Consider the following 12778-nt stretch of genomic DNA (forward strand, 5'->3'; position numbering starts at 1 on the left):
GGATTAGAACCAATTTTCAATTCTGTAGAGAGAGTAATTTTTGAACTAAAAGCCATCATTTATTAAGCATTTACTACATGACAGTCGGCAGTCACTCTGCTAAATTCTTTCATATATGATGATACTGAGTCCCTGCAGGTCCCATGGGGTACTTAGAATTATTTCTATCCTACAGATGAAGAAACTGAGGTTCAAGGAAGTAAAAATAATTTCTCAGGTTCTCAAAGCTAGCAGATGATGCATTCATCTGATTTCAAACCTGGTACTCTCAACTACTGTGCTTTCCTCCTTTTCTGGCTTAGCAGAAGTATAGTAGAGGCATGTCTACTATAAAAGAGAACCACTTAGATTCAGGTGGTTTAAATTTTCTCCATCTTTCAAACTGAGCTCATTATTTTTGTAGTCCATGTTAGTCTCCTTTTCTGTGGAATAAAATATTTGCTCTACGATGATCTCCATTACCTATATAAATTTTTGTTATCCAGGACATTGTTATCAATATATAAAAATGGTAAAAATAAATTAATGAAAAAATATCCGTTTTTTTAGTTATTATCATATCATATAAAGCATAATTTTTATAAATATTATTTATAATACAATATGTAATTATATCATATGTAAGTATACATAAATGTAAAGCACAAATGTCAAATGACAATTATATTTTAACAAAAAGTGTATAATTCTTCACTATGTATATTGTATTTTAACAGCACTAAGATGAAAAATTTCAAAAATTAAATTTTTGCTAAATTGTATACTTTTTATGTTGGAGAAAAACCTATCATTTTCTATGTTTCCTGTGAAAAATTTTTTTGTTATCTTTTCAATGATTCCCAACCAGATATAGGTACTCTATCCCAGAGTGGAACAAAGATTTCTTTGACAATTGAATGGCTTTGAAAGTAGCAGGATTTCAGGACCAAAAAATAGATCACCAACCTCCAGAGCAAGAAGAAAATAGTGATTTCTTGCTAATGTTGAGCCTGTTCATAGGGAAGACTTTTTCAAATATCAATAATAAATGATACATGGAAAAGAAAAGAACATAGATATGAAGACAGAAAAAGTACTTTTTGCAAAAATGATATAATGAGCAAATTTCTTATTGGGATATGATTTTATACATTGGGAAGATTTTTATGGTTTCTGAGGTAGCATTCTATTATTTCAGAGATCTATATTCTGTATAATTTATACACACTTTAAAATATATTGGCTATACTTGCAACATAAACTGTTTTAGTGGTGTAGAGTTTAAGTTTTAAATATTTTTAATTTATTTACATTTTTTGCTATGTTCCTTTTAGGGGGTAGATTCTACACTTTAAAAAATTCATTTATGAGGAATCTGTGGCAACTTCTCTTTGTTAAAAAAATCACAAAATTTATACACTGTATTATATCATTCTACTTTCTGTAATAAAAAGAAAAAAAAAAACATCTATTAAAGTAAAGCAGAGCATTTTGGTGGTCTTTGGCTTACTGTGTCAGTGTTTCACCATAAAACGTTTGTGGTAAGCAGGCAAACAAGGACATTTTAAGTTCTCTCACCAAGTGAATGCATACAATATACATCAAGACATTAAGTTATTTGGGGGACTTCTAAGTACCTTCATCTATATTCTTCATGCTGTATGTTCTCAACATTTTAGGTTTTACAGTATTCATTTTTACATTTAATTAACATTACTGTGATATAATTTACATACAATAGGTTGCATCCACTAAAGTGAACTATTTAATGAGTTTTGACAGTTACATACATTTGAGAAACAACTGCCTCAATCAAGATACAGAACATTACTCTCAAAACATCCTCAAGCCCCATTGCATCTATTTCTTCCTCTGCTCTTGGCTCCAGACAGCCACTGATTTGCTTTCTGTCACTGTAGAATTATGTTGTACTTTCTAGAATTTTCTAAGATTGAAATCATATAATATGTACTCTTTCATGTCTGGGTTCCTTCAATCAGCATTATTAAGATTCATCCATGCTTTATGAATCCATGAAGATATAAATAATCTGGGCTTTTTTGTATTACCAAGTAATATTCCATTCTATATTATATACATTCCTTTACAAATGGACATATATTTTCATTTCTCTTGGGTAAATACTTAGAATGGAAAGGATGGGTGTAAGGATGATGTATGTCTAGCTTTTTAAGAAATTGCCAAATAATTTCCCATAGCAGTCATATAATTTTTAATTCCTACCAGCAATTGGATATATTGAAGTAAGATACGAAATAGCAATTCCATTTACTCCATATCCTCACCAACACATGTTATTTTCAGTCTTTTTAAAAAAATTTAGTGATTCCAGTAGGTGTATAATGGGTAGGCTACATGTATGTGGTCAGTAAACACTGATGTATAGGGGTGTGTGTGTGTGTATGTGTTTGTGTGTATTGAAATGCGGGGGTAGGTAAAACTGCCAAATTTGGAATTCATTGTCCTTTAGTGAATTATGTTCTTATTGGACAATTGTTTATCTTTTTCCTGAGTGTATAAACAGTCGTTACAAATCATTATCCCACTTTTCACTGGGTTGTCTTCTTTTTATTATCGAACCTAAGTTCTTTATATATTCTGGGCACAAGTCTTTTGTCAGATAAATGTTTGGGGAATATTTCTCCCATCTAGTGGCTTGCATTTTTACTTTCTTAACAGTATGTCTAAAATAGTTTTTAATATTAATGAAGTCAAATTCATTAATATTTTATGGTTTGTACTTTTTGTGTTTTATCTAAGAAAACATTGCCTACCTGTGGATTTGCAACCTCCTTGGGAGCTTCCAGGGTGAAATCTACAACTGGTCCTCATCCATAGAGGACAGGGAGAGACCAAAGAAGGAAGCAGAGCACTCCAGATTGGTAGGTGGAAGGTTTAATAGGTGAGGGAACTTACTACAAGGCTTGTCTTGGGTGGCCACAAGATGAGAATATCTCTGCACCAGCTGGCCAGAATCTTAAAAGATTACATAGAGGTCTTAACTGGGTTCAGTCACATACACAGTCCAGATAGTATCAGTACCACATTATTATTTCAAGGCTGTATCCTTGGGACAGCTTCCGGGAGCAGGAATAACAAACAAAATGCACATTTCAAGGACCAGGGGAGGGGTAGGGAGGTCTCAATTACGTGGCTCCAGCTCCTGGGTCAAACTGGTGGTCACATCTTCTTGATGACCTCCTCCAACAATACCTCAAGTTACAAAGATTTTTTTTCTATGTATCATTTTAGAAATACTATACTTTTAGGTGTTGCATTGAGATTTATGATACTTCTGATTTAATTTTTATATATGGGTGAAACAAGTATTGATGTACATTTTTCAATATGATATCCAGTGTCCCAGTGCCATTTATTGAAAAACTTTTCTTTCCACATTGATTTATCAACCCATAAAAAATAAAGCAATCTGCTACAAAAATCTACACACACACACAATTTTTTATTTCTTGCAAATGTCTTCTAGTCCATTGATCTATTTATCTGCTTTTATACTAAAATGACAGTGCCTTGATTACTGTAGCTTTATAATTAGTCTGAAAAATCAGTAGTAATTTCTTCAACTTCATTCTCTTTTAAAATTGATTTGGCCATTCTAGGTCACATGAACTTTCATATAAATTTTTAAGTGACTTGTCAATTTCTATAGAAAATCTCTTGATATTTAAGTTGAGATTCATTGATTCTACAAATAAACTTAGTGGAAATTGACATTTTAACAGTACTGAGTATTTCAATACCATTATTGTTCTGGACTTTTCAATGAAGAGATCTTGTACATCTTATATTTATTCCTAAGAATGTTATGCTGTTGTCTCCTTTGTAAAGGTTAATATAAATGTAATATCTTCAATTTTTCAAATATTTGCTAATATATAGACATATATTGATTTCTGTGTATTAGACATATTTTGCAACCTTACTAAATTTGCTTTTTAATTCTCATAATAGTTTTGTTTATTCCTTAGGATTTACTATTAATAATTATGTCATTTACAAATGTAGACAATTTTAATTTTTCCTCTGTAATCTGTATAACTTTGGGGCTTTTTCTTGCCTCATTGCTCTAGCTTGGTTCTTTGGTACAATATTGAGTAAAAGTTGTGAGTGCAGGCATCTTGATCTTTTGTTCTTTTTTTTTTTAAGGAAAAAGTGGTCAGTATTTTACTGTTAAATATGTTGTCAGCTGTAAGTTTTTCATATATGCCCCTATTAAGTTAAATAATTTCCTTCTAATCCTAGTTTGCTGAGAGTTTTTATCATTTTGGCAATTAAATCTTGTTAAATGCTTTTCTCTTCACTTATGAAAATGATCTTTGTCTTTTTTTCTGTTGATATGGAGAATTATACTGATTGATATTCAGATATTAAACTACTTTGTATTGTAGAGAATGCCCTACTTGGTCATGATACGTTATCCTTTTTATTTCTTGTTGAGATTGATTTTATATCTTTTGGACTGTATTTAAAAACATTTTTGTAATATTTTTGTCTGATTTTAGTATCATATTGTACTGATTTAAAAAACAGAAAGTATTCCCTCACCCTCTATTTTTCAAAAAATTTTATATAAGTTTTGCATTATTTCTTCTTTGAATGTGTGCTAGAATTTACCAGCGAAACAATCTAGACCTAGAGTTTTCTTGATGGGAATGTTTTTTGGAAAAAATCTTTCTTTAATAGATATAGGACTATATGCTTTTCTACTTTATTTTGTGTCAATTTGATAAACTTGCATTTTTCAAAGTTTTTCTATTTCATTTAGGTTTTCAAATTTGTTGGTATAAGGTTGTTTATAATAATGTTCTAGTATCTTATTTCCAATTTTTTAAAATTGTGGTAAAACACATAAACTTTACTGTCTTAACCATTTTCAAATGTACAGTTCAGTGACATTAAGTCATGTTATTGTGCAATCATCATTACCATCCAATTTCAGAACTCTTTTCCTTTTGCAATACTGAAACTCTATACACATCACACAATAATTCTCAATCCCCGCTCCCTCGAGTCCCTTGACAAACACCATTCTACCTTCTGTTTCTGTGATTTTGACCATTCTAAGTACCACATATAAGTGGAATCATACAGTATTTGTCTTTTTATGACTGGCTTATTTCACTTAGCATAATGTCCTCAATGTTCATTCATGTGGTTACATTTGTCAGATTTTCTTTCCTTTTTAAGGCTGGATAATATCCCATTGTATGTGTATACCACATTTGCTTATCCATTCATCTGTTAATGGGCACTTGAGTTGCTTCTGTATTTTAGCTGTTATGAATAATACTTTATGAACATAGGTCTACAAATATTTCTTTGAGATCTTGGCCACAATTCTTTTGAATGTATTCCCAGAAGTAAAATTGCTGAATCATATATTAATTCTATTTCTTTCTTTTTTTTTTAAATTTATTTTATTTTTTCTGATTTTGTGGATGAAATTTATTTATTTATTTATTTATACAGAAGAGACTATTTATTTAGAATGAGAACAAATCACAACAAATTATACATTTTAAAAAGATGACAAATGCTATTAACTCACAAAATCCATAAAAGTGGCGCTACAATTTTAGAATATTTTGTCACCTTGAAAAAACTCTCATACCCATTAACAATTATTCCCCTTTTTACCTCCTCCTCCCAATGGCCCTAGGCAACCAATAATATACTTTGTCTCTGTAGATCTGCCTATTCTGGACATTTTAAGTAAATGGACTCATACACCTTGTGATTCTTTGTAACTGACTGCTTTCACTTAGCTTTCATTCTTAATGCTTTAAAGAATCAGCCATGTTGTACCATGTATCAGTACTTTGTCCTTTTTTTATTGCCAAATAATATTCCATTGTATGGCTATGCCACATTTTACTTGATAGGTATTTGGGTTGTTTCCACTTTTTGACCAATATGAATAATGCTTGTATGAGCATTTGTGTACATGTTTTTGTGTGGACATATATTTTCATTTCTGTTAGGTATAGACTGAGGAGTGGAATTGCTGGGTCATATGGTAATTCTATGTTGAACCATTTGAGGAACTGCCAGTTTTTTTTCCAAAGTGGCTGCATTATTTTACATTCCCACCAGCAGTGTGTGAGGTTTCCATTTTCTCCACATCCTTGCCAACACTTGTTATCATTTGCCTTTTTGATTGCAGCCCTCCTTGTGGGTGTGAAATAGTATCTCAGTGTGGTTTTGCTTTGCATTTCCTTGACGGATAATGATGTTGATCATCTTTTCACATGCTTACTGGCCATTTGTATATCTTCTTTGGAAAAATGCCTGTAAAGATCCTTTGCCATTTTTTTTTTTTTTTTTTTTTTTTGCTGTGCTGTGCAGCATGCGAGATCTTAGAGTCTGTCATACAGAGTGAAGTAAGTCAAAAAGAGAAAAACAAATATTGTTTGCTAACACATGTATATGGAATCTAAAAAAAAAAATGGTTCATGAACATAGGGGCAGGACAGGAATAAAGACACAGACATAGAGAATGGACTTGAGGACACGGGGAAGGGGAAGTGTAAGATGGGATGAAGTGAGAGAGTTGCATTGACATATATACACTACTAAATGTAAAATAGATAGCTAGTGGGAAGCAGCTTCATAAGCACAGGGAGATCAGCTCGGTGCTTTGTGACCACCTAGAGGGGTGGGAGAGGGAGTGTGGGAGGGAGATGCAAGAGGGAGGGGATATGGGGATATATGTATATGTATAGCTGACTCACTTTGTTATACAGCAGAAACCAACACACCATTGTAAAGCAATTATACTGCAATAAAGATGTTAAAAAAAAAAAGACAACCCATAGAACAGGAGAAAATGTTTGCAATCATATATCTGATCGGGGACTTGTATCTAGAATATAATAAAGAACTATTACAACTCAACAATAAAAAGATAAATAACCCAAATAAAAACTGACAAAAGAGGGACTTCCCTGGAGGTCCAGTGGTCAAGACTCCATGCTCCCAATGTAGGGGGCGCAGATTTGATCCCTGGTTGCAGAACTAAGATCCACCATACTGTTTTCACAGTGGCTATGCCATTTTAAATTCCCACCAACAGTGCACAAGTATTCCAATTTCTTTATATCCTAACACTTGCTATTTTCTGTTTCTGTTTGTTTGTTTATTTTTTTGATAACAGCCATTCTAGTGAGTATGCAGTATTATCTCATTGTAGTGTTGATTTACACATCCCTAATGATTAGGTATGTTAATCATTTTTTTGTGAACTTATTGACCATTTGATTATCTTTAGAGAAATGTCTATGTTAATCATTTGACCATTCTTGAGTTGAGTTGTTTGGTTTTATTGTTGAGTTTTAGGAATTCCCTATACATTCTGGATATTAATCCCTTAACAGATTAATGATTTGCAAATTTCTCCCATTCTGTTGGGCTGCCTTTTTGCTCTATTGGTAGTGTCTTTTGCTAGTGTCTGTTGATAATGTTTTTAAAAAATTTTCATGAAGTTCAATTTGCCTATTTTTTCTTTTGTTGCCTGTGCCTTGGTGTCACATTCAAGAAGACATTGCCAAATTCAATGTCAGGAGTTTTACCCTACATTTTCTTCTAAGAGTTATAGTTTTAGTTCTTACGTTTAGGCCATGGCTCCATTTTGAGTTAATTTTTGTATATGGTGTTAAGTGTCCTACTTCATTCTTTGGGAGTAGTCTTTTATAAATATAAATTAAGTATGTATGATAGAGATTTATTAGATATTGATTGATTATTTTTTATTATTGTTGTTCTATGATAGTATCTCCTATTTTATTTGTGGAATTGTGTTTCGGACTTCAATTCTGTCCGTTTTTGCATTTATATATTTGTGTACTTACAGGCTCCCTTATTTAGGCACAAGCACATTTATGAATATTATGTCTTCCTGATGAATTTGCACCTTTATGTTACAAAAATGTCTCTTATTCTGAACAATCATCTTTGTATTTAAATTATTTAAATATATTGTAGAATTTGTTTTAATTTGTCTATTGTCTTTTTTAGCTGTATCTCTTTACATTACTTTTAGGGGATGCTCTGAGATTAAAAAAATTATACTTATCTTTTCACAGTATTTTGAGATAATGTTATGCCACTTTATGAAAAATGTAGAAACTTTGTAACCATAAAGTTCTGTTTATTTTCTTCCCTATCCTTTATGATATAGTTGTCATATGTATTATACCTACAAGATAATTTTCACCTAAGATGTGAACAATTCTTTTTATTTTAAAATATTTAGGACAAAAAAATGTTTTTTAAGAATATTTCCCCAGATATTTGTTATTCTTAATGCTCTTCATTCATTCCTGAAGATAAATGGTTCCCTTTGGTATCACTATCTCTCATCCTGAAAAATACCCTTTAGCATTTCTATAGTGCACTTCTGTTAGCAACAAATCTCTTAGTTTTCCTTCTTCATAAATTGTTTCTATTTTAGCTTCATCCTTTTTTTTTTTTTAATTTTATTTATTTATTTATTTATTTATGGCTGTGTTGGGTCTTCGTTTCTGTGCAAGGGCTTTCTCTAGCTGCGGCAAGCGAGGGCCACTCTTCATTGCAGTGCGCGGGCCTCTCACTATCACGGCCTCTCTTGTTGTGGAGCACAGGCTCCATACACGCAGGCTCAGTAATTGTGGCTCACGGGCCTAGTTGCTCCACGGCATGTGGGATCTTCCCAGACCAGGGCTCGAACCTGTGTCCCCTGCATTGGCAGGCGGATTCTCAACCACTGCGCCACCAGGGAAACCCTTATCTTCATTCTTGAAGAATATTTTCAGTTGGTACAGAATTCTGGGTTGGAAATTTATTTTTTCAGCACTTAAAGATATTATTTCCCTCTCTTTGCCTCTATGGTCTCATAAGCATTTTACAGTCATGTTAATTTTTTTTTTCTTTATGTGATAGGTAATCTTCCTCTGAATTCTTTCAAGTTTTCTTTGTATCTGTGGTTTCAGTAGTTTGACTCTACGATGACTTGGCATAATTTTCTCTATATTTATGCTATTTGAAGTTAGCTGAGATTTAGAATCTATGAATTTATATGTCTCACCAGATTTCAGAAGTTTTTGTCACTATAGCTTCGAAGACTTTTTCTATTCCATTCTCTCTCCTTTTTTCTTGAGACTCCAGTGATCTATTTTTCAGAACTTTGATATTTTCTCAAAGGTACTGAGGGCATGTATTCTTTTTCTCTTATTTAGATTGGATAATTTCTATTGATTTATTTTTCATGCTAATTATTATTTCCTCTTTCATGTACACTCTTCTATTTCAGCCCATATAGTGAATTATTTTATTTTGTATATTTTTTCAATTCTAATTTTTTGGGGGTTATATTTTTATAATATCCATTTCTCTGCTCATGTATCTTACCTTTTTATTTATTGTGAGCTAATTTTCTTTAAACTAATTGAACAGCTTATATCCTCCATTTAAAAAGATTTTATCTGAAAATTCCAACATCAGGTTCACCTCTGCATTGTTATCTGTTGATTTTCTTCTTCTTTGATAATAGGTCACATTTCCTCTGTTCATATATCAAATAATTTTGGATTGTATTCTGGACTTTGTTAGTGTTGTTCATACTCTGGATTCTGTTATAGACCTCAGAAAGGAGTTTACTTTTTTGTTTTAGCATGCACTGAACTTGATTAAAATCAAACTCCACATTCTACCCAGTCTGTGGTGGATGGTCACTCAGATTTCAGTTCAAATGGTTTTAGGTTGGCTTTGCATGTGTGTGGCTGAGGAATCAATCAGTTCCTTGGGCAGAGATTGCACACATAATTTTTGGTTCCCTGTTTCTGGTTCTTTCCTTTCTGGGACTTCCCCTCATTCTCTTGATGCCTTCTTTGCCCCAGGATTCTTTCCTTGGTTTTTCCAGCCAGAAAAAAATTGACTTTCTTTTTTTATTTTAACTACCCAGTGTGGTTGATGATTGCTGATGCTCTAAAATCAAAGCAACAAACATAGTGAACTTAGTCCTCACAGATTGTTTCCTCTAAGTTTTAGATTTCCACTTAAATGTACATGATTTGGTTCTGTCTTCTTTAGTTTTTTTTGAGGGGGGTACCCTTTGGAGCTCATAGTTTTATCTTTTTTTGCCTTTCTGAAGTTTTTTTTGGTGGGGTGGAGCAGTTTAAGTTTCACAGCACAGTTGAGGGAAGAGTATAGAAATTTTCCATATACCTACTGCCCCCACACATATATAGCTTCCCCCATTACTAACATCTCCCACCAAGGTGGTGCATTTGTTACAATTGTTGAACCTACATTGACACATCATCATCATCCAAAGTCCATAGTTTACATTACAGCTCAGTCTTGATGTTGTACATTCTATAGGTTTGGACAAATATGTAAAGCCACATATGCATTATTATGTGATCATACAGATTATTTTCCTGCTCTAAAAGTCCTCTGTGCTCTGCTTATTCATCCCTACCACCTCCCACCGACACCAGCCCCTGGCAACCACTGATCTTTTCACTGTCTGCATAGTTTTACATTTTTCATAATGTCATATACATGGAATCAAATAGAAAGTAGCCTTTTCAGATTGGCTTCTTTCACTTAGTAGTATAAATTTAAAGTTCTCTCATGTCTTTTCATGGATTGATAGCTCATTTCTTTTATTCTTCAGTGCTGAATAATATTTCATTATCTGCATGTACCTCAGTTTACTTATGCATTCTCCCAGTGAAAGATATTTTGGCTGCTTCCAGTTTTGGCAATTATGAATAAAGCTGCTATAAACATGTATTGCAGCTTTATGTGGACATCTTTTCAACTTCTTTGAGTAAATACCAAGGAGTGTTATTACTAGATAATATGATAAGAGTTTGTCTAGTTTTGTAAGAAATCACCAAACAATCTCTTCGAAAGTGGCTCTATAATTTTTCATTCTCACCAGCAGTGAATGAGACTTGCTGTTGCAACCTTGTCAGTACGTGTTGCCAGTGTCCCAGATTTTGGCCATTCTAATGAGTGTGTAGTGATATCTCATTGTTTTAATTTGCAGTTCTCTGAAGCCATATGATACGGAGCATCTTTTCATATGCTTATTTACCATCTATATATATCTTCTTTGGTGAGGTATCTGTTAAGGTCTTTGGCCCATTTTTTAAATTGGGTTGTTTGTTTACTTATTGTTGAGTTTTAAGAGTTCTTTGTATATTTTGAATGATAGTCCTTTATCATATGTGTCTTTTGAAAATGTTTTCTCCCAGTCTGTGGCTTGTCTTGTTATTCTCTTGACATTTTCTTTTGCAGAGGAGAAGTTTTTAATTTTAATAAAGTCCAGCTCATAAATTGTTTCTTTCTTGGATTATACCTTTGGTGTCTTATCTAAAATGTTATCGCCATACTCAAGGTCATCTAGGTTTTCTCTTATTTTATATTCTAGGAGTTTTATAGTTCTGCAATTTACATTAAAGTATGTGATCCATTTTGAGTTAATTTTTGTGAAGAGTGTAAGGTCTCTGTCTATATTCTTTTCTTTCTTTTTGGCATGTGGATGTCCTAGCACTATTTGTTGAAAAGACTGTCTTTGTTCCATTGTATTACTTTTGCTCCTCTGTCAAAGATCACTTGGCTATATTTATGCGGGTCTATTTCTGAACTCTCTATTCTGTTCCATTGATCTATTTGTCTATTCTTTCACCAATTCCACACTATCTTGCTCACTGCAGCTTTATAGTAATTATTGAAGTTGGGTAGCATCTGTCCTCTAGATGTGTTCCTGTCCTTCAATATTGTGTTGGCTATACTGGGTGTTTTGTCTCTCCAAATAAACTTTAGAATCACTTTGAGTCTAGTTTACATGCCAAAGAATCTGTTTTTTAAGTACTTACTACTCCATACTGGAAGCAGAACACCTACAGCATATTTATGGATGTTACAAGTTTGGAAGAAGTAAAAGAAAGAAAATTATACCAAACAAGTCAATAATCATAATCATAATAATTTTGATAATAATAATAATGTGACCACTTATATCACACAAAACATTCTTATAAAGCCTATAAAAGCATCTACACTATTCATTTGCTCATCTTTTTCTTTGTCACTATTGAGTAGAATGAATTTATGTTGTGACTGTTTTCTTTTACATACTAGGGAAGAATTTTCTTTTTTTTTTCAATGAACATATTTGTATTTTATCCTGACCTGATATGTCTAGAAATTGTAATTCTTCCACACTGCACTACTTCAACTTTTCTGTCCAGTATTCTGACAGTCAATTTCTTAATCATACATTTACAAATAAAAATAAATGTAGTACCTCATTAATATTTGGTGACACATTTGTAAATAGGGTATAGAAATGCTGTGCTAATGTTTTAATGACATGACCTTCCTTTAATCCCTACATTATCTTTCTAATTCATCAAATTGCTTTGTTAAAGGCATTGACTTTGAGGTAGAATCATCTGATTTCATATTTCAACTCCCATCTTCACCATTTATGCAATATTTTGCAAGTTATTTAACTTCTAACATGCTTAACTTTCTTTATATATAAATTGTAATAGCAAAAATGTATTTCATTAGGTTGACAAAAATTTAAATAAGAAAATGTGGTAATCTATCTGACATAGTACAAGGTATACAGTAAGTATTCAGTAATCAGTTATTTTCCCCAAAGAACAAATATCTTTAATGTGAAACATTCTGTTACAGCAGAGTTTACTTAAACTGAAAATCAAAATTTGTCTTAAAATAAATAGCAAAAGTAAAAATGACA

This window comes from Eschrichtius robustus, chromosome 3 (assembly GCF_028021215.1).
Source record: "Eschrichtius robustus isolate mEscRob2 chromosome 3, mEscRob2.pri, whole genome shotgun sequence".
Lineage (NCBI taxonomy): Eukaryota > Metazoa > Chordata > Mammalia > Artiodactyla > Eschrichtiidae > Eschrichtius > Eschrichtius robustus.